At 44.3% G+C, this 27,151-nt stretch overlaps 1 protein-coding gene and 4 long non-coding RNA genes across 5 annotated transcripts in view; 3 read left to right on the top strand and 2 right to left on the bottom strand.

The window, feature by feature from the left end:
• Positions 1-27,151, top strand: part of LOC121636043 (NACHT, LRR and PYD domains-containing protein 3-like) — a 293,753-nt gene that overhangs the window by 59,053 nt on the left and 207,549 nt on the right. The window lies entirely within an intron of this gene.
• On the top strand, positions 542-3,680 carry LOC121636056. Its single transcript, XR_006009602.1, has 3 exons — positions 542-553; positions 2,865-2,866; positions 3,506-3,680. It is a non-coding gene; the product is annotated as an uncharacterized LOC121636056 (long non-coding RNA).
• LOC121636052 lies at positions 15,391-15,743 on the bottom strand. Its single transcript, XR_006009599.1, has 3 exons — positions 15,687-15,743; positions 15,556-15,614; positions 15,391-15,467 (listed from the first exon to the last, which is right to left on the bottom strand). It is a non-coding gene; the product is annotated as an uncharacterized LOC121636052 (long non-coding RNA).
• LOC121636051 lies at positions 21,965-22,317 on the bottom strand. The gene is made up of 3 exons (XR_006009598.1): positions 22,261-22,317; positions 22,130-22,188; positions 21,965-22,041 (listed from the first exon to the last, which is right to left on the bottom strand). It is a non-coding gene; the product is annotated as an uncharacterized LOC121636051 (long non-coding RNA).
• Positions 23,774-24,285, top strand: LOC121636047. The gene is made up of 2 exons (XR_006009594.1): positions 23,774-23,827; positions 23,959-24,285. It is a non-coding gene; the product is annotated as an uncharacterized LOC121636047 (long non-coding RNA).

Here is a 27,151-nt window from a genome sequence, read left to right as displayed (position 1 = left end):
CATTGATGGTGTGACATAGTTTCACCATCACAAAGCTCATGATGTGCTGATAAATGCTAAGCTCTATTCCTCACTGATTGGATCTGAAGTCAGTCCCACCATCACCCTGATAGATTAGTTCTTCAGGTACATGATGTACTTTGTTGTATGAATCAAATGTTCAGACTGTCACTGATTCTCTGGAAATTCTCAGCCACCATGCTGAATCCTTGTTCACTCATGATGTCTTTGAACATTAAAATCCACCACATGGACACGATAGCAAGGTTAGAAACCTGATTTTCTCTACAGGTGGTCCTTCAGTCGTCATCCACCATGAGAGCTGATTATTTTTTGTCACATATGTTATTTGTGTTTTTCTCTGTAACTTTCTCTCCAGGCTGAGTGCGTGTGGTCTCTCAGAGACAAGCTGTGGACCTCTGTCCTCAGTCCTCAGCTCCCAGTCCTCCAGTCTGACAGAACTGGACCTGAGTAACAACGACCTGCAGGACTCAGGACTGAAGAAGCTGTGTGGTGGACTGAAGAGTCCAAACTGCAAACTGGAAACTCTCAGGTCAGGATTCATCAAACTAAAAGTTTAAAAGAGTTTTTATTCATGAGTAACAAACTTGTGGAAGCTGTTTGTATGAATATCAGATGTATGTGTGTCTCTGATTTAGGTCTCTTACACCACAACCTTTTTCTTCATGGTCCATGTGTGTACAGGTTGCTGCTAAACTAGTAGAACATGCAACAGTCACATGACAGTTAAAGCTGTCATGTGCTTAGGCTGAAACACCAAATCAGTCCTCCTTCTGTTAAATCAGGCAGAATTCAGCCTGTGGCTGAGAACTGCATGCCCCTACAGTTTTTTATTAAAAAGACATTATGCACCAACACATTCACCTCAAATTTAAGAAACACAAACATTTCAGAAAAAAAGACATTTCAAACTGTTTTTCAATTATTCTTTTAATATTTATTATTTCTGCATTTTAGAACAGTTTAATTCGCCTGTTGCCATGTCTTTTAGCAAAAATGTCTACAAAACTATTAAGATCGACTATTTTTGATTCAATACTCAAGACTTCCAAGCTGCTGAGGTGCTCATTGCTCATGGTGTTTCTTAAGTGAGTCTTGTTTAATGTGAACGCAGAAAAACTGCGTTCACAGGTAATACAAGGTGTTTGCAAAGTTTAAACACTGTGTCAAACATCTCATTATATGGCTCAAGGAAAACTGTAAGCTCCTTCAAACTCTTTGATATTTCCAAGCCACTGTTTTTCTTCCTCTCCAGAAAGGGTTTAACCTGAGGTAACTCATGTTCTAGATTCTCAGAGTAGCAGTTTTATACTGAGGCAAACACAGAAACAGTATTTTTCTCACAAAATGTGGGACTGCATGGATTCAAGGCTTGTTTGTCTTCCATTATAACACAGTTCTCATGAGAAAATCTCTTTATCTCAGAGAGAAGCACATCAATGACTGGAATGAATGAACCTTTATGAAATGACTCTTTATCTGTGTTGCCCTGTTTTTGTACAGTCGGACTAGAAATGTAAAAGCCTTTAAGACTACAGCTGGCGTGACCTGGCAGCCTTGAGGTGCAGCACCTATGTTTCATTGCTCTGCAAGGGTCACCGTTTTCTCCCAAATCTCTTCAAAGGGAGGTCCCTCTCTAACACTGCTCAATGTGTCAACAAGTGAATCAACAAGAGTAACAGCTGTGTCCAGATTCAGTTGAGGGGATTGTAGAACATCTGAAAGAAATTTTACTTCACCAAATGTTTTGGTGAATAATACAAGAAGGCCAACACATTTAAAATCTAACAAACCTCTTGACTCTACATCTCTGGCACCATTTCTGTCTTCTGATATTTCTTTCAGTAGTTGTATGATGGCAGACAATCTGTCCATTACTGTCTTGCAAAACTTCTACCTACTTGCCCACCATGTGTCTATCAGCCTTTGCAGCTCTCTTGGGACTATCCCTGGGAACATCTCCCTTTGTTCCTCTACCACCTTTGGTGCACATATGACCCTGAGACAAACACATACAGTTTCTGCAGAAGAGGAAAGAAATGGTCGGCTTCAGGGAAGCTTTTTACAGTGTCAACTAACACTAAATTCAAGCAATGTGCATTTCAGTGAAAGTAGAAAGCTAATGGAGCCTCTGCTTTAATGCTGCCTGCACACCAGTGTTTTTACCACTCATTACTGAGGCACCATCATAAGCTTGTCCTACCAGGTGGTTTTTGTAATCCAGGTCATACTTTTGCAGTACTTGTTTTATTTGTTTTGTAAGTGCTGCTGCATCAAGACGCTCAGCAGCTTCAAATGTTAGGAAACGTTCACATACCTTTCCTTTGTAATATTACGTAATTACAGAGGACATCTGTTCCTTCTTGCTTATGTCTTTAGTTTCATCAACTAAAATACTGAAAGCATCAGTTTGGGAAACCTCACTTCTTATTGAGATGTGGATCATTTCTGCCAAGCAGTCAATTATTTCATTTTGAATTCCATGACCAAGGTAGGTCGAATTTCGTGGGCCTGTCATTTTCCTTTTCACACGATTATCGTGTTTGGCTAAAAGTTCCATAATGGACAGGAAATTATCTTTGTTCTCACCTTCTGTTTGATTGTGGCCTCGCTTTGCATGATTTAGTGGTGCTGTAAGAAGGAGGGTTTCACCAATAGTTTTATATGTTCCCTGTTTTCCTTCATATTCTGCATTTATGGTCTCTAAAAGAAAGCTGTTGCTTGCAGTTTCCTTCTCATATTCTGCCCAGGCTAACATAGTATTAAGATGTGGGTCAGATCTAGGATGGCTTGAAACTCCATCTTTGTACACGGCCTTCTTCCAGTTACTGAACCATCTACAGAAGTAAACACAGAACCCCCTGAAGAAGGACGACTGAAATGCTGACAGCTGTCTGCTCTGTCTGCTCCAGTAGGCAGAGTCTTTGGCCTGAGAATATTTAGCGAGTTGTGTAAGAATAACACTGTTTATTAAAACTCCGTCTTCTGTCTTCCTGAAGAGTCCTGGAGAAAACCTTCAGTTGTGGCTGTTTTGGTCCATCTGCTCTTGACTGAGAAAGATCTAGAATACAAGAAACAAAATAATTTAACTGGATTTTAGAATGATAAAAGAACAACATTATTATTAGAAACAGTGACAAACTAAGTGTCCTTCATTGTAATTACATTGTAATAAAGGCCCTTCAACTTTTCAGACTATTCTGAACTTCAACTACTGATCAAGGTGCATCATAAAGGTTTTATATAATAACATGAAACGTCTTCACTCAGTCTAAACATGTTTTAACCACAGATTTATTAAGATGATTTAACCTGTAGCCATCCATTCCTCATATTGTGGACAGATAAATTCACTTGTTGGTCCAGGTGCAGGTGGAGTGGCTGCCCTAGCTCTAGCTCAGTGCTCTCTGTGGCTGATCTTGCTCCCTGAAGCTCACTGCAATGCAAATAATCTGTTTCCTGTTCATGTTTGGTCCTTGTTGAGATGTGGCCATGTTCTGAGTCTGAGTGTCGGTCATGCTGTCTTGCTGCCCCTCCCTCAGCTGCATGGTCATCCTCCTCCTCACTGCTGTTGGGAAGCTGTAACTGCAGTCCCTCTGCTGTCCACTGACTCTGTTCTGAGCTTACTTTCTTAGAAAATATGATGAAATGTTTGGTACGACGGACTTTCTCTTCATTGTCTGCAAATGGACATGGAAGCACACTTCACTGACAGCAGTCAGCTTTCACACTGACTAACGCTGCTCACAGACGATGCTAACTTCTGTTAACATCACTCTCAGCTGTTTGAAAACCATCCTGGAAAGCCATGAAAACATTAAGGCAGATATTCTGACAGTTTGGCATAAAACTGCAAATGAACCATAAGTTCAGCTCCACTGACTGAGCAGAGATCGCGTCGGCGACTCGACATACAGTCGACTGAGAAGCCACTAGCAGTTACTTTATGTTTTATATTTCATTTTAATTTCACACTGCTCAATGCATCTCTTGTATGAGGAAAAATTAACTTTAAAACCAAGATAAAGTGTATGAAACTGTACTTACAAAGCAGTTTTTTCCTGTTAATTTTTTTATGAGGGAAGTTGTAATGTGGTTTAAACCCGGGTTGTAGCATGGACTTATTAGCATCCAGCGCCTTCTCTCAAAATACTGTAAGATTGAACGTGTTGTGTTAAACTTGGAAATGACTGTAGCTAAATTAAACTTCAAGTATCATTGTAACCTGTCCATCAGAACAGCATACCTCTTTGTAAACTGTGTTCTTTCCATGTATTCCACCTATCATAACAGCGTTCATATCTATGTCGTGTTGGTAAAGTAGTCTAAACCGACAGACGATGCTATACTCTTTAGACAAGGTATACCAAACTGACTGAACACCGGCACAATGAAACTTCCAGCATTATCGTACTTAGCGGTTAGCTGGCTGGTCTGTTAGCTTCCAGGCTAGCAAGCTGCTGCTGCTGCCTGAGTCTGCGAAGGTAGAAGAAGATACAGGGAACGGAGAAGCCGGAAGAAAATTAGAGTCAGAATATGTGAAGAGACGGAGTGAACGACAGAAAAGATTAAATTTTATTAAATCATGCTTCTTTCAATTCAGCTAAACCTACGACCGCACTGCTCCTCCGTCTGCTCCTCCGTCTGCTCCTCTGTAAAACTGAACTGGAAAGTGTAACTCATTGTTTTATGGATGCAGTTGTTATGAAACTGGCATCCAACAAATCCCCTGGTTGTGACGGTCTTACAGCAGACTTTTATAAATTCTCTTGGAACGACGTTAGACTCCTTATATTTCATACAATACAGGAATACTGTTACGACCCAGTTCAGGGGTATGAGAGGCGTAACAAAAGAAGAGAACTGCAGACAGATGTTCATGGCATAAGCTAACAGATCTTATTGGAACAAGTGGAAATGGAGAACAAACAAAACATACAGTCGACTGTGAAGCCACTAGCAGTTAGTTTATGTTTTATATTTCATATTAATTTCAAGCCAGTGGAGAGCGATTAGCAGCGGAGTGACATGAGCTCTTTTGGGCTGGTTGAAGACCAGACGTGCTGCTGCATTCTGGATCATGTGCAGAGGTTAACTGAGCATGCAGGCAGGCCAGCCAGTAAGGAGTTGCAGTAGTCAATGCGTGAAACGGTAGGGTCTGATCCTCCTGATGTTGTAGAGAGCAAATTGGCAAGATCGAGCAACCTAGGCAACATGGTCCTTAAAGGTCAGCTGGTTGTTTACCATGACACCAAGATTCCTGGTAGAAGATGTAGGCACAAGAGAGACAGAGTCAAGCTGCTCCTCCATCTGCTCCTCCAATGAGCCCCAGGTGGCGGCAATGAGTGGCAGCTGTAACACATGCATAGAAAAAAAAAGAATTACTGCCAAGCATGAAACAAGGGCTTATAACACTAATCCCAACACATGGTAAGGACAAAGACTACTGGACACCCTGAGACCAATCACACTGTTAAACACAGAGTAGAAACTCTTATCAGGAAACTTGCAGCAAGACTTCAGACCGGTATAAGTCAGATCATCAGTGAAACACAATCTGGCTTCCTTGGTGGAAGAATAATTTACAATAACATCAGGTTGGTCCTGGACTTCACTGCCTACAGTGACATGTTTACAGGAAGTGGCTACCTTCTATTCCTGGACTTCTAGAAAGCTTTGATTCAGCTGAACATCCTTTCATTTTAGAAACGCTTACAGAATTTGGCTTTGGAAATAAATGTATTGATCTAATTGATATGCTACACAATGACATCAACAGCTGTGTAGCTTTGGAGGCCGGTACATGTCAGAGGTTTCCAGTCAGGAGGGGATCAGACAAGGATGCAACACCTCACCCTCGCTGGTCATAATGGTTGCTGAGCTGCTGGCTATCAGTCTTACAAACAATGGGGTTGAAGGTATTAACATTTTGGACAGAAATGTTTTGATAAGCCAATTTGCAGACGACACAACACTGTTTTTAGAAGATGAGAGAGAAATTCCCATTGTACTTGTGTACTGTTGCACCCAATGTGACTTTTGTCCTATACTGAGATTCACAGCCAGCTAAACTCTCCCATGTAATGCTTCCTCCAAAGAACAGACAGGTGTTGTAGTTGAACAAGATTTACTACACGGAAGTGTGAAACTGAAATAGACAAATAAAAGGAAGAACACAATTTAGCACACCTAGGGCATCAATGTCATATTCAGGAGCTACATATATTAGCATGTTATTTTCGCTCAAATTACATGAATACAGTAGGACAGAACTTCTCAAGATATACATAACAAAGCACACAAGAAAATACAATATGCGGCAGTGACTATATAAATAATGCAAATCAAGTTACGAATCAACATAATAATCAGCTAAATATAGTCTAACAATGTGACAAACATGTGAACTTACTTATATTGCCACTCAAAGGGCTAGGAACAAACGGATGGCTGGACATAAAGAATGAGCCTTCAGCCTGGCAAGCACACCACCATTCTCATTACCCATAGAAATGGTGCATCACTTCCTTTTATTTATTATAGGCTGAAGCTGCTGTACTAAACCTGCATGGAAAGGGCCATGCATAAAGAACTGTGCCCCCTAGAGGCCCAAACATGTGCAAACATATTCAACCGTTCCAATACAACTTGAATTTATGAACCAGTTTTCTAAGACACCAGCTGTAAAATGAAATACTGATAAATGTGAGATATTTACTCTACATGACCAAACAGTTCAGTCAGTTTGTAATATCACAATTAAAACTGGAGTAAAATATTTGTGTATCACCATCACAAAAACACAAGAAACAAGAGAAAAAGAGAGCATATAAAAAACAGAAAAAATTAAATCTATTCTTAATTCATGGCTTCAAAGGGACACAACTCTATGTGGAAGAGTGCTCCTAACTAAGATGGAAAGTTTATCAGGTTATTTATCCTGCATTCTCACTGGAAATCTCTGACAAGATAATCCAACAGATTAACAGAATTAATTTCAGCTTTATTTGGAAAAATAAATGCCACTATATAAGAAAAGCAGAGTGAAAACCAGCGAGGACGGTGGTGTAAACCAGGGGCGGTTCTAGGATCAGAGGTTTAGGGGGGCTGAGAACCCAGACAGCTGCCCGGCCAGACTAGAGAAATTTCACCATTTTATACATTTTAACACAATTTCATTCACACATTTGTGAAAGAAAAGCAAAACACTTTTTGGTAAAGTCTGTGACTAAACCATCAAATCTGATAAAGGTTATTTAAATGCTGAGCCACAGCAGAAGAGGAATGGATGGAATCATAAAAGAAACTTATTGTAACTCTAATTTCTGGAGGAAGATGACTCAGTCTGATACAGCAGCTCCTCAACATACATAAACAGTACGGATGTTTCCGGTGTAAACCAGCCCCCTATAGCAAGAACCAGAAATACCAAGAATGGACCTTGGGTTTGTTTTTATGTACTTTAATTTGAAATACAACACACAGCATGTAAACACATTAACATAAATGTACTTTTTCAGTCTATTTATTATATGATACACTAATAAAAAAATACACTAAAAAGTGCTTGAAATCTACATAATATTAATTGCAATATACTACTACTACTAATTATAATAATAATAACACAGTAATAAAAGAGAGGCAACCCTGTCGATGGTACCATGTCTGCATGTATGTTATCTTGTGTGGATACTGCAGATTATTACTTGTATGTGGCCTCATTGGTAAATCTGTGGATTACTTTCTGGTGTTCAACTCTCTCTTCTTACCGGCTTCTTCCTGACCTTCCTCTCTCTCCTCTCCTCCTTTTTCATCTGTCGCTCTTTGGACTGATGATCATACACAAATAGATTTTATTTAACTCGGTGAAAACATTGTATGAACAAGATAAATACTATTAATAATACTAATAAATAAAGTCCTCTCTGCTCCTCTCTCTCTTTGTACCGTCAACCAAAAGGAAAATAACCGAACGATGTGTTTTATATCTAATAAGAGATAAAAATACTGATACACTGATCCAACTTACAACAACTTATTACTTATTCTTGATAGACAAAACATTTGATCTCTTACCTGAACCTGGCTCTGTTTTACAAAAATAACATTTTATGTCCATGATGAGTCTGTGTGTCTGTACACACACACACACACACACACATACACAAAACCAGGGTTATAATGTTAATGTGCATCCAGTCAGTTAGCTGGTCAGCAGCATCTTGGCTTTAATATGAACACATGCACATACATAACAGCAGCTTCTCTCATTCCAGTTCAAACAGAGGACAGTGGTACTGACCACTGCTAACGTTTCTTAGCTAGAAAAACGTTGGCTAACTCCTACCTACCAACATAAAGAGTAACCTAAGCTTAAATGCAGCAAACATGAGGACTGCTGATGATAAGAATGTGTTGGTATTGAGTGGTAGAAGTTAAGAATTGTGCCACATCTCCTGGTTTAAGCCAGGTTCTTCCACCACTACAGCAGACACTCAGGAAGGCAGCATCGCTCTGTGCAGAGAGCTCAGAGCCCGAGGTGGGGAAGGCAGGCGGGATCACGCCATTTTAGAGAAAACAAGAATAATATTTTTCTTGTTAAAATATTATGTTTCAACCAAGCACAGTATGGTTTTTACACATTTCTAGTTTATTAAAAAAAAAACTAGAAATGTTAGGGGTGCTGGGATTCAGTTTAGGGGTTGTTATGTAGATAGATGAGCAAACCAGTTGGTTTAGGAGCTTTACGGTAAAAAAGATGGTGTATGGGTCAGAATACAGGGAGGAGGCAGATGGAGTATCTTTATCTTGAACTGTGGGTCCAGCTCCGTTTATTTACAGTAGTTCAGCTCAGCAGTGTCATACCAGTCCTGCACCAACAAGCAGACATCAGTCAGTAACTGGACTCAATATTACAGGCTGTGTTACACAAGCATGATACACACAATACCCTCAAGCAGACCTGCACTAAACAGTAACATAAACCAGCAGGTCTGAGGATAAACATCCCCCTGCCTGAAGAAGCCCAAGCAGCTAACTGGTCCCCACATAATGTCAGCATTACTATTAAGGACCGTCTCGCTGGCTGGACTAATCCAGATGGCGCGTTGGCGCCACCTGGTGGCCAGCGTGGGTATACGTCCACGGCAGCATGTGTCGCTCACGCTCTCCCGTCATGAACATGGCACCGTGTCTCCTTTCCTCCTAACGAAACCCTCACCTGCACCGTGGAAGAACACGGATATCTAGGCAGACTTATGGAAGTGTCTGCTGACTAACACCCATACATCCACCTAACAGAGACTCCGCCCTGTTACGGGTAAATGTCTGAGCTTAACTTTGCTCGTATCAGATAGAACTGAGCCAACAAGAAATCCTCACTTTCCTCATCAACTTAACACTCAGGATAATGAACCAGCTGACATAAACCTCTGTAGGACGTCTCACGTAGGCAGAGGAGAACTTCTACAGCAGAACTCGTCTGCTTCACTCGTGGCTAAAACCGGAACAAACCCCAACTCTACTACGTCACTTCCCTCCCACTGTCACAGAGGCTCAGTCCTACACACCCACAACCCAGTCTTTACTACAGGGGCTTCAGCCCCCACAATGGGCTAGAAACGCCTCTGGTGTACACGCCATAGACTTTGCTGTAATGAAAGGAGCTTTAAAACTTAAATGCTTAAATTTCTTTACTAGACACAGAGATTCCTTCTGGTTCTACATTCCCAGGACAGTTTTCCAAAAAATGGGAGATACTGACTTTGTACTACGATGTGACGATGATGTACGCAAACTACCTGCAAATGATCAGATTTCCACCAGCAAGTTCTCCTCTACTGGAAGTTATTGTTCTGCCATCATGTTACACCACACAATAAACCCCTTTGGAACAACCGATGCATCCTATGGAATAGAAAACCAATGTTCTTAAGAACTCGGATGGAAAGGGAATCTGGTCTATCACCCACCTAATGGACGATACAGGTGAACTATTAAATGATCCAGATTCCTGTAATTAACTGAAATTTCACTGCACAATTCAAGAGTATGATAAAGTTAAAAGCAGTTCCCATTACTGTGAGAAGAATGATCCAACAAACCAGGGAGCGTTCTGATATTCCAGTAGAACTCAAGCCGCTCTGGATCAGCGGCGACACTTGAACAGTTTGACTTCAATAACAGATTCATTGGAAACGGCTTAACAGCCACTATTACCCTTTCCACTTAAAAAGAAAGGACATTCTTAAGGACGATGATACAGAAACATCAGGAAAAGATATTTGTCTCATCCACTTCTACCTACAACTAAAGAAGTGTCTTTAAAATCCTAAATGGAATATTCCCATCACACAACTTCCTACATGAGAAATTTAACTTGGAGAACAACTCATGTGGATTCTGTGAGACAGAAATGGAAACAACAGAACTTATTTTTCTACTGCAAACAAGCGTATGAATCTCAGACGTCTTTCAAAGTGGCTTCACTCAGAAAATATCCCAGCGCCCCTCTGAATATGTGCTGAGTCACTGCTGGAACATTAAAGGAGAAGAACTTGGAATTTCTTGGGAATAACTTGATCTGCTGGCCAAACATTTTATTCATAGATGTAAATCTGCCAGAACTAAACCCACTTTAATGGTTGGAAGAATGAAGTGAAAATCTTCTCAGAATGTCTTTGTAGAAAATGAAAAGAAGCCAAAGACTTCTTTCCTGGATGGACTTGTTCATGTTACTAGGCTGAGACCCACCTGCTGTTTGTTCTTAATCCCCTTTCTGTTCTCCTTTATGTTATTCCTCTGAGTTCAAGAGCCGCCTTAACACATAGAACATGGATAACATGGATATAGTGGCTTTTCCCACATGTTTGTAGACATGTTGTAAAGCAATAAAGCTTTATTAAAAGCAGCTTGTTTTCTGGTTCCAGACAGTAAAGCATGTTGGAAAGAAGGTGAGAACGATGTTTTGTGCAGAACAACTCATGAAATGAACATAGAAGGAAGAACATCGTTACTTAGTTTGAACCAAAGAAAAAAATGATGCACTTTTGTCCATCTTTATATTTTAGGAGGAAAATTCCACATCCATAAAAGTACATTTCACAATCCAACAGCAGCATTTAAGCTGTTTCTGATTGAAGCTGATTTTTACTTTAAGTCTCTAAAACTGATTTCTAATCAGAAATGCAGATCAATAATTAATATTCATTCACAGCTTTTCAGCCAATAAACTGTCACAATTACTATTATTATATATAGAATATTATGAAGTCTGTCACGCCAGTTTTTCTTTCATTTCTATTTCTATTTGTTTACTTTCTATACTTTATTTTATTTTCTACTTTATTTTTCCTCTTCATTCCGTTTCTTTCTTCATGTGCATCTTGTACAAACTGGACTGGATTTACTTTCACTGTCTGTTTATTGTTTGTCAGGTTTGAATAAAGCATGAAAACAATGAAGACACAAAGCCAATAATGTGAGACAGGTCCAGTTTCTCTGAACATCTGATGACGTTCAGCTTTAGTTTCACAGCAGTTCTCTCAGAGTTTCTGTCATACGTGTTGTTTTCTGCAGCCTGTCAGGATGTCTGATCACAGAGGAAGGCTGTGCTTCTCTGGCCTCAGCTCTGACCTCCAACCCCTCCCATCTGAGAGAGCTGGACCTGAGATACAACCATCCAGGAGACTCAGGAGTGAAGCTGCTGATGGCTGCACTGAAGGATCCACACAGACTCAGGTATGGAGAGGCTGCTGCAGCCACACAATGTCTGATAGAGGAGGAAGATCTGCAGACATTTTCTCTGTCCTTCACTCAGTCCTGCTTCATGCTGGATATGAGTGTTATATGAACCATCACACATGTAGGAGCCTTTTTCCTTTGCTCACAGCAGATATGTGAGTAGGAGAGTCTCCAAGGAGAACATCTGCAGGAACAACAGTGATAACTGTCTGTTGCTCAGAGTTTCTTCAGTCTGGAAACATCTCTGCAGGTTAAAGGGACATTCTGTCATAGAAACATCTTTTCTGTCCTCTGACCCTGGATCAGACACAGAGATGCTCCAGGAAATGTTAGCTTAGCTTAGCTTAGCACAGATATTTATAAAAGCGTGTGAACAGTCATGTTCTTGTAAAGTTCTCTTTAGAAATCAGTCCATGTGGAAACGTGCACGTGTTGATCAGACCTGTATTCCTACCTCTGTATAGATACATTTAAACACATGATGGATGAAAAGCTTCCCATGAATGATGATGCTCAGTGATTCTCACACTTACTGGAGGCTCCTGATGCTGAATCACAGCAACAGACCCACAACATGAATTTAGATGAGACACATATAGAGCAGGAAGTATTCTGGTCCCTGAAGACTCGTTCTGTTAGAGTAAGCAAAGTTGACAGTTTAAAGTTAACAGTTTAAACTTTCTCCCTTAAGGATGGGTAATGATTTGTTGTCTCACCCACCCTGCAGAGGACAGGATGTGGTGGTCACAGCTCTGTGTGAAAAGGGTCATAAAGTGTTGTATGCTAATGTGCTTCCCTGTTTGAAGTTTGCGAGAACTTTGCTTGCTCTTCTGAAGTGTGATAGCTGCTCAATAAAAAGGGGGCACTGGGGTTGAGACTTCGGAGTTGACACCAGACACTCTCTGAGTGCTGAACCACAGTCTCTCCCCATCGCGATGAAGCTGACTTCACTCTGAGTTCTTTGTGTCTTATTCTATGATGGAAAAATACCCATCACGTTCCCTCTAGATTCTTTCATTCATGTCGTCTTCTGTTGGTGCCGGTGCTCCGTGCAACGTCACACATGAGTGTCGTTGCAGTTTTTATCAGTTTCCTTCAATTAGCTGCACACAGCTGATCACAATGATGGAGACAGTCAGTGGAGCCCCTCCCCCTGATCTGATCTGAAAAGAGGAGTTAGACAGGAAAACACAAGTTCTTTACTTCTTTATGCTCCTGAAGTCTGGCTTAGTGTTTGATGATCTGGACTCATAATGAGGACATGAATGAAAATGACTGAGAGAGTCACTGGATTTCTGTCCAGACTTTGTCACTTTACACTCAATATTCACTCAGCAGTCACATGACTTAAATGTAGGTTGTTTTACCAGAAAATGCAGCGTCATGCTAAAGATTTCAGACCTGCCGGTGGACTGGATTCCTGTGGGACTGGATCAGGAGTCTTCCTGTATCAGTGCTGCTGATCAATGGTGTAAATAGATGATAAGGACCTACTGGAGCCACTAGGAGGCGGAGTAGAGCCCTACTGTCCTGTACGAATGGACTGACCTGGGTGACACTAACATAGGAATACACTCCATAAACTTGGTCCTCGCAGTCTTATGCATCGCAAAGAAAACTATTCTTGTGAACTGGAAAGATAAGAATAATTTGTCTATCCAGCAGTTTAGAAATTTCCTGTTAGATCACATCAGCATTGAGACAATGTCTGCCTCCTCCAGGAACCAATCAGATGACTTTCATTCCCTCTGGTCCCCTGTGACTGGCTACATCACCTAATGTAGGTGGAGGATTGCGGCTTCGCTTGGATGGGGGTGGATATGGGTGGGGGGTCCTTGGTGGCTTCGGGTCTCCGGTTGTCTCCTGGGTGGGGATCTCGGCTGCTCCGCTGCTGGGTCGGCTGGGGGTTCCGGTCTGGGCGGGCGGCATTGGGTGGGCGGTGGGGGGTGGCTGCCGGGGTGCCTGGGTCGGTGTCCGTCGGCCCCTGGCCGGGTGGCCGGTCGGGCCCGGGGTGGGCCGGGTGGGGGCCCCGGGCTCTGGGGTGTCGGGTCTCCCCCCTCTCCTGGGGGTGGGGGGGTCTGCCGCTGCTGGGGGGGGCTGGGCCCTTCCGGATGTGCCGTGCTGGGGGTTGGTCCGTGCCCTGGTGCTTGGTCGCAGCCCCGGAACCTGGGTGGGGGTGTGTTTATATATAGGTGGGTGTGTGTGTGTGTGTGTCCGTAGGTATGCTGGTGTGTGGGTGGGTGTAGAGGGATGTGTGTGTGGGAGGATGGGGTAGGTGTGGGAGAGTGTATGGTGGAAGGATGGTGAGTGTGTGGGAGTACAGAGTATGTGAGGGTTGAATGGTGTATGCGTGGGAGGATGAATGGAGGAGTGGAAGGAGAGTGTGTGTGTTTGTGTGTGTGTGTGTTGGTCTGGGGGGGGGGGATCCAACACATCCACACAGGTTTCTCTGCGCGTGTTCTTGAATACAGCAGTTTCACTTATATCTATTATCATATTTTTTTTTCTTTTTTTTATTATTTCTGTTCTTATTATTATTATTGTTACTATTATCAACTAGTTGGGTAATGACCTACTGGCTAGGATGATCTTAGCTATATATGTTGTAAGTAGTATGGATTACATGGTCTTCTGTATGATGTTTCAAGTCCCCACCCGCACTCCCCACACCCTTTCTGTCCCTCTCTCTCCCTTCCCTCTTCTTTCTACTTTCTTTTCTCTCTCTCTCTCTCTCTGTCCCCTCCGGTCGAGTCCAGCATTAAGAGTCTGATTTAATAAAGTTTTTCATGTCATCAAGAGGGACTTTATACATGTGGTATAAATCCCTGCTTGATAGAGTAAAATTGCCCAGCACCAGACGGCAGCCAGACAATCATTCTGTTTGCAACGATGCTGGACAAGACAGGTTAAAAAAAAAAAAAAAAAAAAAAAAGAAAAAAAAAAAAAGGAATGGACTGATAACCACTGATAATGCTGCTTCAGTGATAACGACTGGATCGGGTGCTGGAGGAGGTGATGGAGATGGCAGTGTGTGTGTGTTGTGATGAAGATGATGATTGTGGCATGACGAGGGTAGGGCCTTAATAAGTAGCTTCGTTGATAAAAAGGTGTGACAACGCCACCCAGGGGAATTTCACCCCCGGGAACCTTCTAGCTCTTAAAAGTAAGAGCTAGGTTGATATCATGAGCAGAGTCCGTTCCAATTCACAATAATCTTTATTTAAACAATCAAAGTAAAATGAACTGTCGGCGGGTATTTAACAATAAAACTAAAGACACAGGTTGTGGGGAGGGCAACCATTCCCAACATTAACCAAATAGGGGAAAACAAGACAAACTCAAACCAAACCACCAGTGTAGACACATCAACCGTGCTCAAACGACCACCACCAGGAAGGGGAATGTTGCTCGGAGCCCACAGTACCTGTACACAAAACACAGAATTAAAAGTACGCCACCGACAGTTATACTAAAATCTAATAGAAATACGCCATCAAGCAGGACAACAAAGAAAAGGTAAACTTCAGCGCCACAAGTCCAGTGTAATCCGTCCAGCGTAATCAGTCCAGGCACGCCAGAACAGCAGGGCTGCCGATGATCACTTCGCCGAGTCGCCACCTATATCCGTGCCGGCAACGCGCCGTGCTATCCGGAGTAGAGGAGGAGGGGCAGCCACTGGTGCAATCCCTGCGGCTATACTCCTGCTCACACACACACACCCACCCACACACACAGGATTGATCAAAACAATTCTTCACTGGTGCAAAACTTATGACAGGGCAGACTCACCACATCCAGGTACCAGCCGCAGCGCGATCACTCCTGTCCACAACCGCGCTTGCCCACAGCTGCGAGTGTGGGAGGCCTAGTTAGCAAGTTAGCCTACACTTCTGCTAAGATGGATATTAGTTGCGGCTTACCTTTTAGGAATGTCCTCCTGCACCCAGCCACGCCAACCTGCCACTGCAGCCACCAGGCAAAGAGGAGGCGAATTCCTAAGCTTCCTATCCCCTGTGCTTTTATACTCTCCCAGCGCCACCAATGTAATAAGTGGTGGTGCTGGCAGCACAGTGCCATCCAGTGGCGAGGAGGTATTAACCCTCCTGTCACATGCACCCCCACATTTTGCATCGTCGACCCGACGATGAACCAACCCAAACCTCAACACCAGGGCCTAAAGGCAGCAAACTGTGTGCAAATTGCTGGATTAGCAGGCTCCTGAGCTGGTCTGGCCCGGGGTTCCACAGAGCGCGGGAGATGGTACACATTAGAGTGGTGTCCAGCAGTTGAGCGACCAGTTCGGCGCACAGCCTGCTGGCTGGAACTAGGCTGATCATCCGCTGGCACCGACTCCCCCCCCACTCTCTGTGTTTCAGGGACAGGCCCTGCACTCACAGAACCTATTGCGGGGCCTGACCGATGTACCACAGGGTTTTCAGAAACCAGAAGCCACACGTCGCCTTCACTGGAGCTGTTACTCCCATCCAAGTCCACCACTCTGGTGGGGGGCAGGATCGTAGATGCAAGGGTCCCCAGTTCAGGTTGAATCACAGCTTTCAACATGTCCCGATGTACCGTTCGAACCTTTTGTAGATCATGTGCAGGAGCTACTGTATACACGGCCCCATGGCCAGATGGAGCTTTAATAATCTGGTGGACCACAGGACTCCAGAGGTCCTGGATCTTATGCCTCCCCTTTGCTCCGTGGTCCCTCAGATAAACCATCTGACCAACAGGGAGAGGCGCATCACGCACCTGCAAATCATGTCGCCGCTTTCGATGGCTAGCAGCGACCTGCAAACGCTCCCGAGCGCCCTCAAATGCGACCTGCAATCTGGCCTGATGTTCAGCAACCCAGTCCTGTACCGCACCAGAGGTTGGGTTCTCCACTCGGCCCAGCAGGAAGTCTACTGGCAGACGAGGTTCCTGTCCAAACATTAGAAAAAAAGGTGACTCCCCAGTGCTCTGATGGGGTGTAGTGTTATAACAAAACAGCACCTGCGGCAGACATGAAGCCCAGTCACATTTCCGCGAAGCTGGCAGTGTTCGAAGGAGGTTATGCAAAGTTCTATTAAACCGCTCACATTGGCCGTTACCTGCGGGATGGTAGGGAGTGGTGTGAGATTTAACAACACCATAAAGTGAGCAAAGCTGTGCAATAAGGGAACTTTCGAAGCTCCGACCTTGGTCAGAATGCAGACGACTCGGAACACCAAACTTATAAAACCATTCCGAGACCAGAATCTGGGCTACAGTGGGAGCCCGCTGGTCTCGTGTGGGAATCGCCACGGTAAATTTACTGAAAACGTCGGTCATGATGAGGACATTCTCAAAGCCACCTCTAGAAGGCTCTAACAAGGTGAAATCAATGGCTAGAACTTCGTTAGGACGTCCAGCCAATAAATGACCCATAAAACTACGGGGCCCGTACCCAGAGTCCTTGGAAATCTGACACCGCTCACACTGCTGGACCCATGTCTTAATGTCCGAAGACATGCCCGGCCAGTAACAGCGCTGTCGGACCAATTCTGTGGTCCGTTCAATGCCCTGATGACCATGCTCTTGATGCAACTGAGTCAGGACGTCCCTTTTAAGGACTTCGGGCAACAGGAGCTGGAGAAATCCTTCCCCCCCATCTGGGCGAAATACCTGGCGAAAGAGGACCCCATCCTTCTCCACCAACCGCTCCCACTGACGCAGCAGAGCCAAAGCGGATTTAGACAACTGCAGTCTCTCAGTAGGGGTAGGTGGAGCCTTCCGCTGCCAAAAAGCCCACACCTCTGCAAGGAGGGGATCCCTGCCCTGCAACAACCGCAGATCTGACACCGAGTGGACAGGGAGGGCAGAGACCAGCGACTGACATGCGCTCACCTCTGCACAGAACGGTGGTGGAGAACTCTGTCGCAGGTTAAGGGGGAGCACGGTGCCCGGCAAGCTAGATGGAAGTGCTTGCGAGCCTGGGACATACTGCCGTGATAACGCGTCCGCGTTCCTGTTACAACGGCCTGAACGATATTTTATAGAAAAGTCAAAGTCAGCCAGTTGTGCAACCCAGCGATGCTCAATGGCCCCCAACTTAGCAGACTGAATGTAACTTAGCGGGTTGTTGTCCGTATACACAATGCATTTGTGTCCCAACAGATACTCCCTGAATTTTTCTGTCATGGCCCACTTTAGTGCCAGAAATTCCAATTTCATGGAACTATAGTTTGACATATTACGCTCTGGAGGCCGAAGACCTCGGCTGGCATATGCCACGGGCCGCACGCCCTGATCCGTCTCTTGTGAAAGAACCGCGCCCAGCCCACCGTGGCTAGCATCAATCTCCAGAATGAATGGACAGGAAAAGTCAGCATAGGTCAGTACGGGGGCTGAAACCAGCCGAGACTTCAATGCCTCAAAGCTTTCCTCGCACTGAGGTGTCCACAAGTCATCCAGGGCCTGACGTGACCCTTTTGACTTGGCGCCTACCAGGCTAGCCACCAATTTATGCAGGGGACTAGCTAGCTTAGCAAAGCCCTCCACGAAGCGCCGGTAGTAGCTAGCAAAGCCTAAAAATGAGCGCAGCTCTGAGACATGGCAAGGGCGTTGCCACTTGGCTACCGCCTCAATTTTTTTCGGGTCTGTGGAGACTCCATGACTTGAGATAATGTGCCCCAAATAGCTCACCTCCTGCTGAAAGAAGGCACATTTCTCCAGTTTCGCCTTAAGACCTTCCCTTTTCAGCCGGTCAAGCACAATTTCCAGTCTCTGCAGATGCTGTGCGACAGAGGATGAATAGACGATGATGTCATCTAAATAAAGTAGCAGGGACTGACCCTGCTGATCACCAAACATCCTCTGCATCAACCGCTGGAAGGTACTTGGAGCATTGCAAAGACCGAAGGGCATGCGGTTGAACTCAAAGAGGCCAAAGGGAGTGCAGAATGCAGTCTTAGCCCGGTCTTTCTCAGCCACAGGGACCTGGTTATAACCACTAGCCAAGTCAATAGTGGAAAACCAGCGTGCCCCGGACAGCACATCTAGACTCTCCTCGATGCGAGGCAGGGGAAAAGCATCCTTTCTGGTCTTACTATTAAGGCGGCGGTAGTCCACACACAAGCGTAGACTCCCGTCTTTCTTTCTCACCAAAACAATTGGTGAGGCATATGGACTGCTACTTTCCCTGATTACCTGAGACTCCAAAAGTTGGTGAATATGGGCCTTTACTGCCTCATAGTCTGAGGGAGGAATGCGCCGATACCTCTGCCGGACCGGAACATCATCCACCAGAGGGATTTCGTGAGACAACAGGCTAGTACAGCCCAAATCACCGTCATGTGCTGAAAACACTGACCGATACTTCTCGAGTAAAGATTTAGCACTAGCCTGTTCCTCTTCTGGTAGCACAGACAGATCCAGCATGTCCAGTTCGCTTGACCTAGTGTCCGCCACAGTTTGCAATGAAATTGTTGCCGTTACCGACTCCACTTCAGCCACGCCAGCCGGCAGGCTAACAACCTGTGCCACATGTAACACTCCCAACCCAGTCCGTGGGTAGAGGAGAACCTCGGTTGTCCCCACATTAACCACTGGGACGTACACCGTACCCTGGACAACCTGTAAGAGGCATGGGGAGGCCAAGAGCCCAGCAGGTAAACCTGACTCTAGGGGCTCAAACAGCACATTCTGGCCAGCTAATTTTTCAGAGCAAGTGCCCGCTACAAACTTCATTACCCCTCCCGGTATGCGTACTACACGCCTTCCTCTGACTCTCACTGAGTGAGTAGGGTCCCCCTGGATTGAGGCAGACGACTGGTGGTACTGCTGCAGTGCTGCCACAATTGGACCAGGAGCTTCCGAAATGGAAGTGGAGTCAAAGAGGGACTGACCGAATGTACTGAAAAGTTCCTGGTAACAGCGGCGAATAACATTCATCCCCAGAACCCCGGGGACGGAGGAAACAGCACTAGGGGGGTCTTTTACAACAAGGATCCCACAGCTGGGTATCACCTTGCCACACAACTCCACATCTAGCTCCAAATAGCCAATATATGGAATAGCCAAGCCATTTGCCGCTCGTAGCTGTAGCCAATGACACGACTGCAGCCGCTCACCACCCCAGGGTGCAAACTGTTTCTGAAAGAAACTTTCTGTCATAGTTGACACCATAGAACCCGTGTCCACCAGGCAGGTCACCTCCACCCCACCAACTACAACACAAATTGTTGGACAGGGTGCAATCAAATCTGTACCTACACCCTTCTGTGAGCCTAAAGACTCCCCCTCTGAGCTGTGGCTCCGCAGCTCAGCGGGCTTCAGTTTTCCGACTGATTAGAGGGCCCGGAAAAGGGAGCAGTACCTGGATTAAGTCCCGCCACAGAGTTCCCCTGCCGCCGCGGGAAAGCTCGCTCATTCTCACACTCCCGTGCAAAATGACCTGGCTGCTGACACCGGCGACAGATTAGGGACCCATGACGGGGAACCTGCTCACGAGGGCGAGGGGCCTGCAGAGAGGCAACAGTCTGTGCAAGCTGATTGAGCTGCTCCTGTTGTTGTTTCAGAACATCCATCAGCTCACTCAACGTTGGCTCAGATGGACTGCTCCGACGAGCAGGCTGGAGGCGGCCCTGCACTGCATACTGGAGGCCATAAGCCGATGGCAACGAACAGCTACGTGGTCTTCCACCACCTGGAAGACCCTCTCTCTCCCATCTAATAGCCTCGCTACGGAGCTCCAACATAGTGGCTCTAGGTTGTTGCCGCACAAGCTGTTTAAGTTCCCTGCGAAGCGAGCTATCACAGACATGCTCAATGAACTGGTCCCTAAGCCAGACACCAGCATTAGGTACGCCATCAGGTGCATTCTGCTTTACCCGGTCCATCAGCGCCATGAGAGCCAAAGAAAACTCATGCAAGGTCTCCCCTTCCTGCTGATGTCGAGAAAAAAAAGCTTGTTGTAAAGTGACATAAGACTCCGTACATCCATAAAGTTCTTTTAGGATGTCAAGAACCTGGACTGGGTCACTTCGCTCCCCACTAGAGCGAAACTTAATCTCCTCCTTTGCCTCCCCCTCCAAATGATCAAATATAAACAAGGCCTGGTCTGCAGCAGCAAGGTGGCGGGCACGCACACACGCCTGCATCTCTTCTATCCACTCGGCTATTCCCATGCCAGTCTTACCATTAAACATGGGACACCTTCGGTCTCTAGGAATTACCACCAAGCGCTCCGTCATAGGGCCAACACTCACCGCCGGGGCATCGCTTGCCGAAGGAGATGAGGCACCGCTAGCACCCACCTGGAGGGCTGCCTGCTCCCGCCGCAGCCGTTCATTGTCAGCCTTAAGCTGCACCATGAGCTCCCTCAGCTGCTGCACCTCCTCCTCCATGATGAACACCGCCCACCACACCGAGCTCACGTGAGGATATGACTTGGGGTTCCCTGATTCCAACCCTGCTGTTCTGGCTGCACCAAAGAAAGAAAAAAACAAAATTAAAAACCACAAAACACACAAAAAAACAAAAAACAAGGGAAGAAAAGAAAAAAAAAAAAAAAAAGCAAAAAAAGCAAAAAAAAAAAAAAAAAAAAAAAAACCCACTATGGAATGACTCTGCCCCTTAAATATTCATCCTGCCGACAACGCCAGAATGTGGCATGACGAGGGTAGGGCCTTAATAAGTAGCTTCGTTGATAAAAAGGTGTGACAACGCCACCCAGGGGAATTTCACCCCCGGGAACCTTCTAGCTCTTAAAAGTAAGAGCTAGGTTGATATCATGAGCAGAGTCCGTTCCAATTCACAATAATCTTTATTTAAACAATCAAAGTAAAATGAACTGTCGGCGGGTATTTAACAATAAAACTAAAGACACAGGTTGTGGGGAGGGCAACCATTCCCAACATTAACCAAATAGGGGAAAACAAGACAAACTCAAACCAAACCACCAGTGTAGACACATCAACCGTGCTCAAACGACCACCACCAGGAAGGGGAATGTTGCTCGGAGCCCACAGTACCTGTACACAAAACACAGAATTAAAAGTACGCCACCGACAGTTATACTAAAATCTAATAGAAATACGCCATCAAGCAGGACAACAAAGAAAAGGTAAACTTCAGCGCCACAAGTCCAGTGTAATCCGTCCAGCGTAATCAGTCCAGGCACGCCAGAACAGCAGGGCTGCCGATGATCACTTCGCCGAGTCGCCACCTATATCCGTGCCGGCAACGCGCCGTGCTATCCGGAGTAGAGGAGGAGGGGCAGCCACTGGTGCAATCCCTGCGGCTATACTCCTGCTCACACACACACACCCACCCACACACACAGGATTGATCAAAACAATTCTTCACTGGTGCAAAACTTATGACAGGGCAGACTCACCACATCCAGGTACCAGCCGCAGCGCGATCACTCCTGTCCACAACCGCGCTTGCCCACAGCTGCGAGTGTGGGAGGCCTAGTTAGCAAGTTAGCCTACACTTCTGCTAAGATGGATATTAGTTGCGGCTTACCTTTTAGGAATGTCCTCCTGCACCCAGCCACGCCAACCTGCCACTGCAGCCACCAGGCAAAGAGGAGGCGAATTCCTAAGCTTCCTATCCCCTGTGCTTTTATACTCTCCCAGCGCCACCAATGTAATAAGTGGTGGTGCTGGCAGCACAGTGCCATCCAGTGGCGAGGAGGTATTAACCCTCCTGTCACATGATGTTACATCAGGTTTCCTGGTTAACGTGAAAGGACTCAGTATGTTCACAGCTGATGTTGAGGAAAGATGAGACAGACTTTCCTGAATCCTGTCACATCCTGTATTTCAGCAGCTGCAGCTCCATGTCTGACCACCAGAGGCAGTCTAACCTCTCCTCTTCACTCAGGACTTTAGAGCTTTGATGATCCCATGCTGCTGATTCAGTAATTACAAATCCAATCATCCATCAGATGATCAATCAGGTTCAATAACAGTGTAGATGTTGGAGTCAGTAGAAGCTGGTGATGTGGCTGCACTTCAAACTGGAAATGAATCAGCAGACTGGATCAGATGTGGAAGAAGTGTGGTGACTTGATGCTGCTGATCCCTCTGATTTGTTCCTGCTTTAGAAAGAAACGTGTTTGTGTCCACACAGCAGCAGGATCTGCAGGAATAATGTGAGGGAACAAATCCTCAGTGTGATGATGAAGCAGCTGTTAGTGGTCAGTAGTAAACAAGCCGTCACAGCTCCAAACACACACATCATGGCCTCAAACAGAGTCTCTGACAGTCATTTAGCTTCATGTGCAGGAAAAGAACCACTTTAACATTTCCCAGCTGAGTCACAACAAAGAATCTGAGCCAATCTGCTCTGCAGAGGAGATTTTTGTCAGAAGCTGATCAAAAAATGATGGGTATTTTTCTATCATAAAATAAGACACAAAGAACTCAGAGTGAAGTCAGCTTCATCGCGAGAGACGGTGGTTCAGCACTCAGAGAGTGTCTGGTGTCAACTCCGAAGTCTCAACCCCAGTGCAGCCTCTTTATGGAGCAGCTATCACACTTCAGTTGAGCAAGCAAAGTTCTTGCAAACTTCAAACAGAGAAACACATCAGCATACAACACTTTATGACCCTTATCACACAGAGCTGTGACCACCACATCCTGTCCTCTGCAGGGTGGGTGAGACCGCAAATCATTACCCATCCTTAAGGGGGAAACTTTAAACTGTCAACTTCTGCTTGGCTCTAACAATAAGACTTCAGGGCAGAGAGAAGATGCAGCTCTTGGTTAGATCAGGAGTTTCTGCAGAGTTCTTCATCTGTAAAGAGATGAAAAGGAGAAGATGGTTGAAAGAAGAAACTGGGACTTCCACAAAGCAGTTTTCTTGGTGTGGGTGTGGACCAATCAACTTCCTGATTCTGCTCCTTCTAGTCTGGAGATGCTCCAATCAGGTGGACGTGTCCAGATGTTGGACTGTTCCTTTCTCAGTGTAGAACAAAGTGTGTATGAGAGCCATGTAATGTCCATGTTAGCATGCTCTGACCCCCCTCCTCCTTTCAGGGTGGAGCCTGCTGGAGAACCATGGTTAAGACCAGGAGGTCTGAGGAAGTGTAAGTGTGTTTTTCATTGGATTCATCACATTCAACCATCTTCACACTGTCCCATCACTCATTCATCAGTCAGCATCAAAGTGTCAATAGATCAATAACTGCAGCTGGATTGTGTTTGTTCTCTCCATCAGATTCCTGTCCACTCACCATCAACATGGACACAGTGAACAGAATCCTCAAACTGTCTGACAACAATAGGAAGGTGACACGTGTGAAGAAGCTTCAGTCATATCCTGATCATCCAGACAGATTTATCTGTCCTCAGCTGCTGTGTGAAAATGTTCTGACTGGTCGCTGCTACTGGGAGGTCGAGTGGAGAGGAGACATTTCTATATCAGTGAGTTACAGAGAAATCAGAAGGAAAGGAAACAACAGAAACTGTTGGTTTGGATTTAATGATCAGTCCTGGAGTCTGAGATGCTCTGATGATGAAGGTTACTCTGTCTGTCACAATAACATAGGAACACGCATCTCCTCCTCCTCCTCCTCCTCCTCCTCTGTCTCTAACAGAGTAGCAGTGTATGTGGACTGTCCTGCTGGCTCTCTGTCCTTCTACAGAGTCTCCTCTGACTCACTGATCCACCTCCACACCTTCATCACCACATTCACTCGTCCTCTCTATGCTGGATTTGGGGTCTATGGTTTCAGTTCTGGTTCCTGGTTTGGTTCCTGGGTGTGTGTGTGTTGAGTGTAAAGAGTGTGATGGTAGCAGAGAAACTCTGACTGGTGAACAGATAGTTCAGTCTGTACATGTCTGTCTCTTTCACTCAGAAACATCTTTTCAGATTCATGGATTCAATCAGTTTGTGTGTGAAACTCTTCTAAATGATTCCTTGGAAACTTCTTCCTCTTCCAGTCCTTTAAAGATGGAAGCTGTGCTTCTTCCAGGATCCACATGTTGTTTCCAGTCAAAGCTTCACACTGAATATCAGGATGTTGTGTTCACTTCATGTCAGCTGCAGTTAGTTCCACTTCATGATGCTGGAAATGAAAATCCTCCCAGTGTTTCACTCTTAGTTTGTTTGCTTCATTCTGTCTTTATTTGGACTTTCTGACATTTTCACATGTTGAATTAAAGATTCATTTTCACATCACAAATTTCATGTTTTGCTTCATTTTTCACCACAAATGTTTGACTTTCTACTTGAAATGTAGAATTGAAAGAATTTTCATTAAAACTTTCACATATAAATTTTATCTTTATTTTCATTCAGATTATTTTAGACTTTTTCTGAAAATATTTGATGTTTAATGAAAAATAAATGTTATAATTTCTCTCACTTTTATTTCAGTGGTTTTGATATTTTATCTGAAATTTCATTTTATATTTTATTTCAATCCAGTAACTTATTGGAATTTTTAGATTTTTCATATTTTCCATCATGTTTAATTCTTTGTTTTGTTTAATAAACATTTAACTTTTATTCTGAGGTTGTTTTCATGAGAAGAAACGTCTTGTTGTACCTCGATGTTCTACCGAACGCTTCAGAAGGTCTTTGGTTCCTGCAGCTGTCAGATTTTTAATGAACCTGCAGCTTTTTGTTTGTTTTGTTGTTTGTGTTGAACCATGTTTTTAGTATATTTACATATTTAAGGTTTTTATCATGTTTTTCCTCTTTGTGAATGTTTGAGATGTTTAGTGGCAAATAAATAAATTTCCTTTAAAAAAGCTGATCTTAAATAAAATTTTCTTTCTGTTGTGACTCTTCTTGAATCTGTTTCTTTATTATGATGATGATGATGATGATGATGATGATGATGATGATGATGCTCCAGTGAACCAGTAGATGAGAGAGATTTTGTACTTTTCCCTCCGAGACATGAAGAAGAAAATAAAACTACCAGCAACATAATTTCAGGATGAATGTTATTGTGTGAGTTACATCAGCGGCTAATTTCCAATGAACAGGAGATGAATGAAAGTGGCTCCAGTCAGGGCGACTATATTTCTAATCACATCATCAGGGTTTGCTGCCTGTTGACAGGCTGATCTGATCTGCAGTCATTTAATAACTCAACTGTTCAGGAAAAAGGGAGATGATATTAATAAGAACCTCAACCACTAAAACATGTTCATTCATGGTGAAACAAAACTTCCATGTTTAAAATAGGGGAGACCAGGGATGGTTGTAACACTTTTTGCTACAACACCTGTAACTCATTGAATTTTTTAAATATAGTTCTCAAACTTTTATATGAAAAACCCACATTTGTTCACTAAAAAAGGCACCAATTCAAAACTCTGCAAGAATATGACAGACGTGGCATGTTAATGTCAAACACACGGTCGTCCTTTGTTACAACCTACCCCACTACCGGGTGTGGTTGTAACACATACTGGGGAGAGTCGTAACAATTACACAAAAGAAGCGTAAACAGATGCCACAACATATAATATGCTTCAAAAATGGATTTATTGAAAAGGAAAATCCAAACAAAATCTTTCTCTTTTACTGACTACAGCTCAAACATTCAGTGTTTAACTCAGGAGTGTGTGAATGTGTGTGTAAATAAGCCTACTTGAACAAACTTTAATAACAGTGTGGCTGCTTAATGAACAATCTGCACTAAAAAAGATACGTGTGTGATATCTAGTTTATATACTTTTTACATATAAAAACAAAGAAAAAAACAGGGCCAGTGTGTTCATGTTTTGTTTGACTATGTTCTTATTCTGAATCACAATATTGACAAATGAAAGTTGGAAGCCCTGAAGGACGAGCTTGGTGGGTCCAAAGACTACATTGGGGACATTTTACACACACTTCCTTTGGCCTTGAGTTGCAAGACGGCTCCATGCAGATAAAACAAATGTTCTCAACATCTGAGGTCTCAGAATCTTCAGCATTACCTTTCAACATTTTTATTTATTTATTTATTTATTTATTGGTGGTGGGGGGACACAAACACTGCTGCTTCTTCTTCTGCTTTTCTTTATTCTATTGTAGCTTACTCTGGGAGGATCACTGGATCCCTGGTCTCTCAGCTTCTGCAGTGATTTGCAGGATCTGTTCAGTGTTACATGAGAGATTCCATGTTCCTTTAAACACATGGTCAGCATTTGGTTTTGTTCAGCATTTTAACTGCGCTGTGATGAATAAAACCATTTTTGGTGCATTGATTCTCATCAGATTCTATGGAGATGAGCTGCGTCTGGCCTGGAAAACAGGCAGCAGCTGCTGATGGAGGCAGGAACCCTAAATAACTGTCAGAGGTAATTCCATCCTCTTTAATCTCATTCTGATCCAATAACATGCTGCTGTTAGTAGATGCTGCTCTGCTGGTATTTTATTGCTAACTTAAATCCTGTTCTGGGTCCGTTCA

The sequence above is a fragment of the Melanotaenia boesemani genome, assembly GCF_017639745.1.
Source record: "Melanotaenia boesemani isolate fMelBoe1 chromosome 2 unlocalized genomic scaffold, fMelBoe1.pri SUPER_2_unloc_2, whole genome shotgun sequence".
Classification (NCBI taxonomy): domain Eukaryota; kingdom Metazoa; phylum Chordata; class Actinopteri; order Atheriniformes; family Melanotaeniidae; genus Melanotaenia; species Melanotaenia boesemani.
The sequence above is the reverse complement of the archived record's forward strand: the minus strand, read 5'-3'. Positions and strand labels throughout refer to the sequence as shown.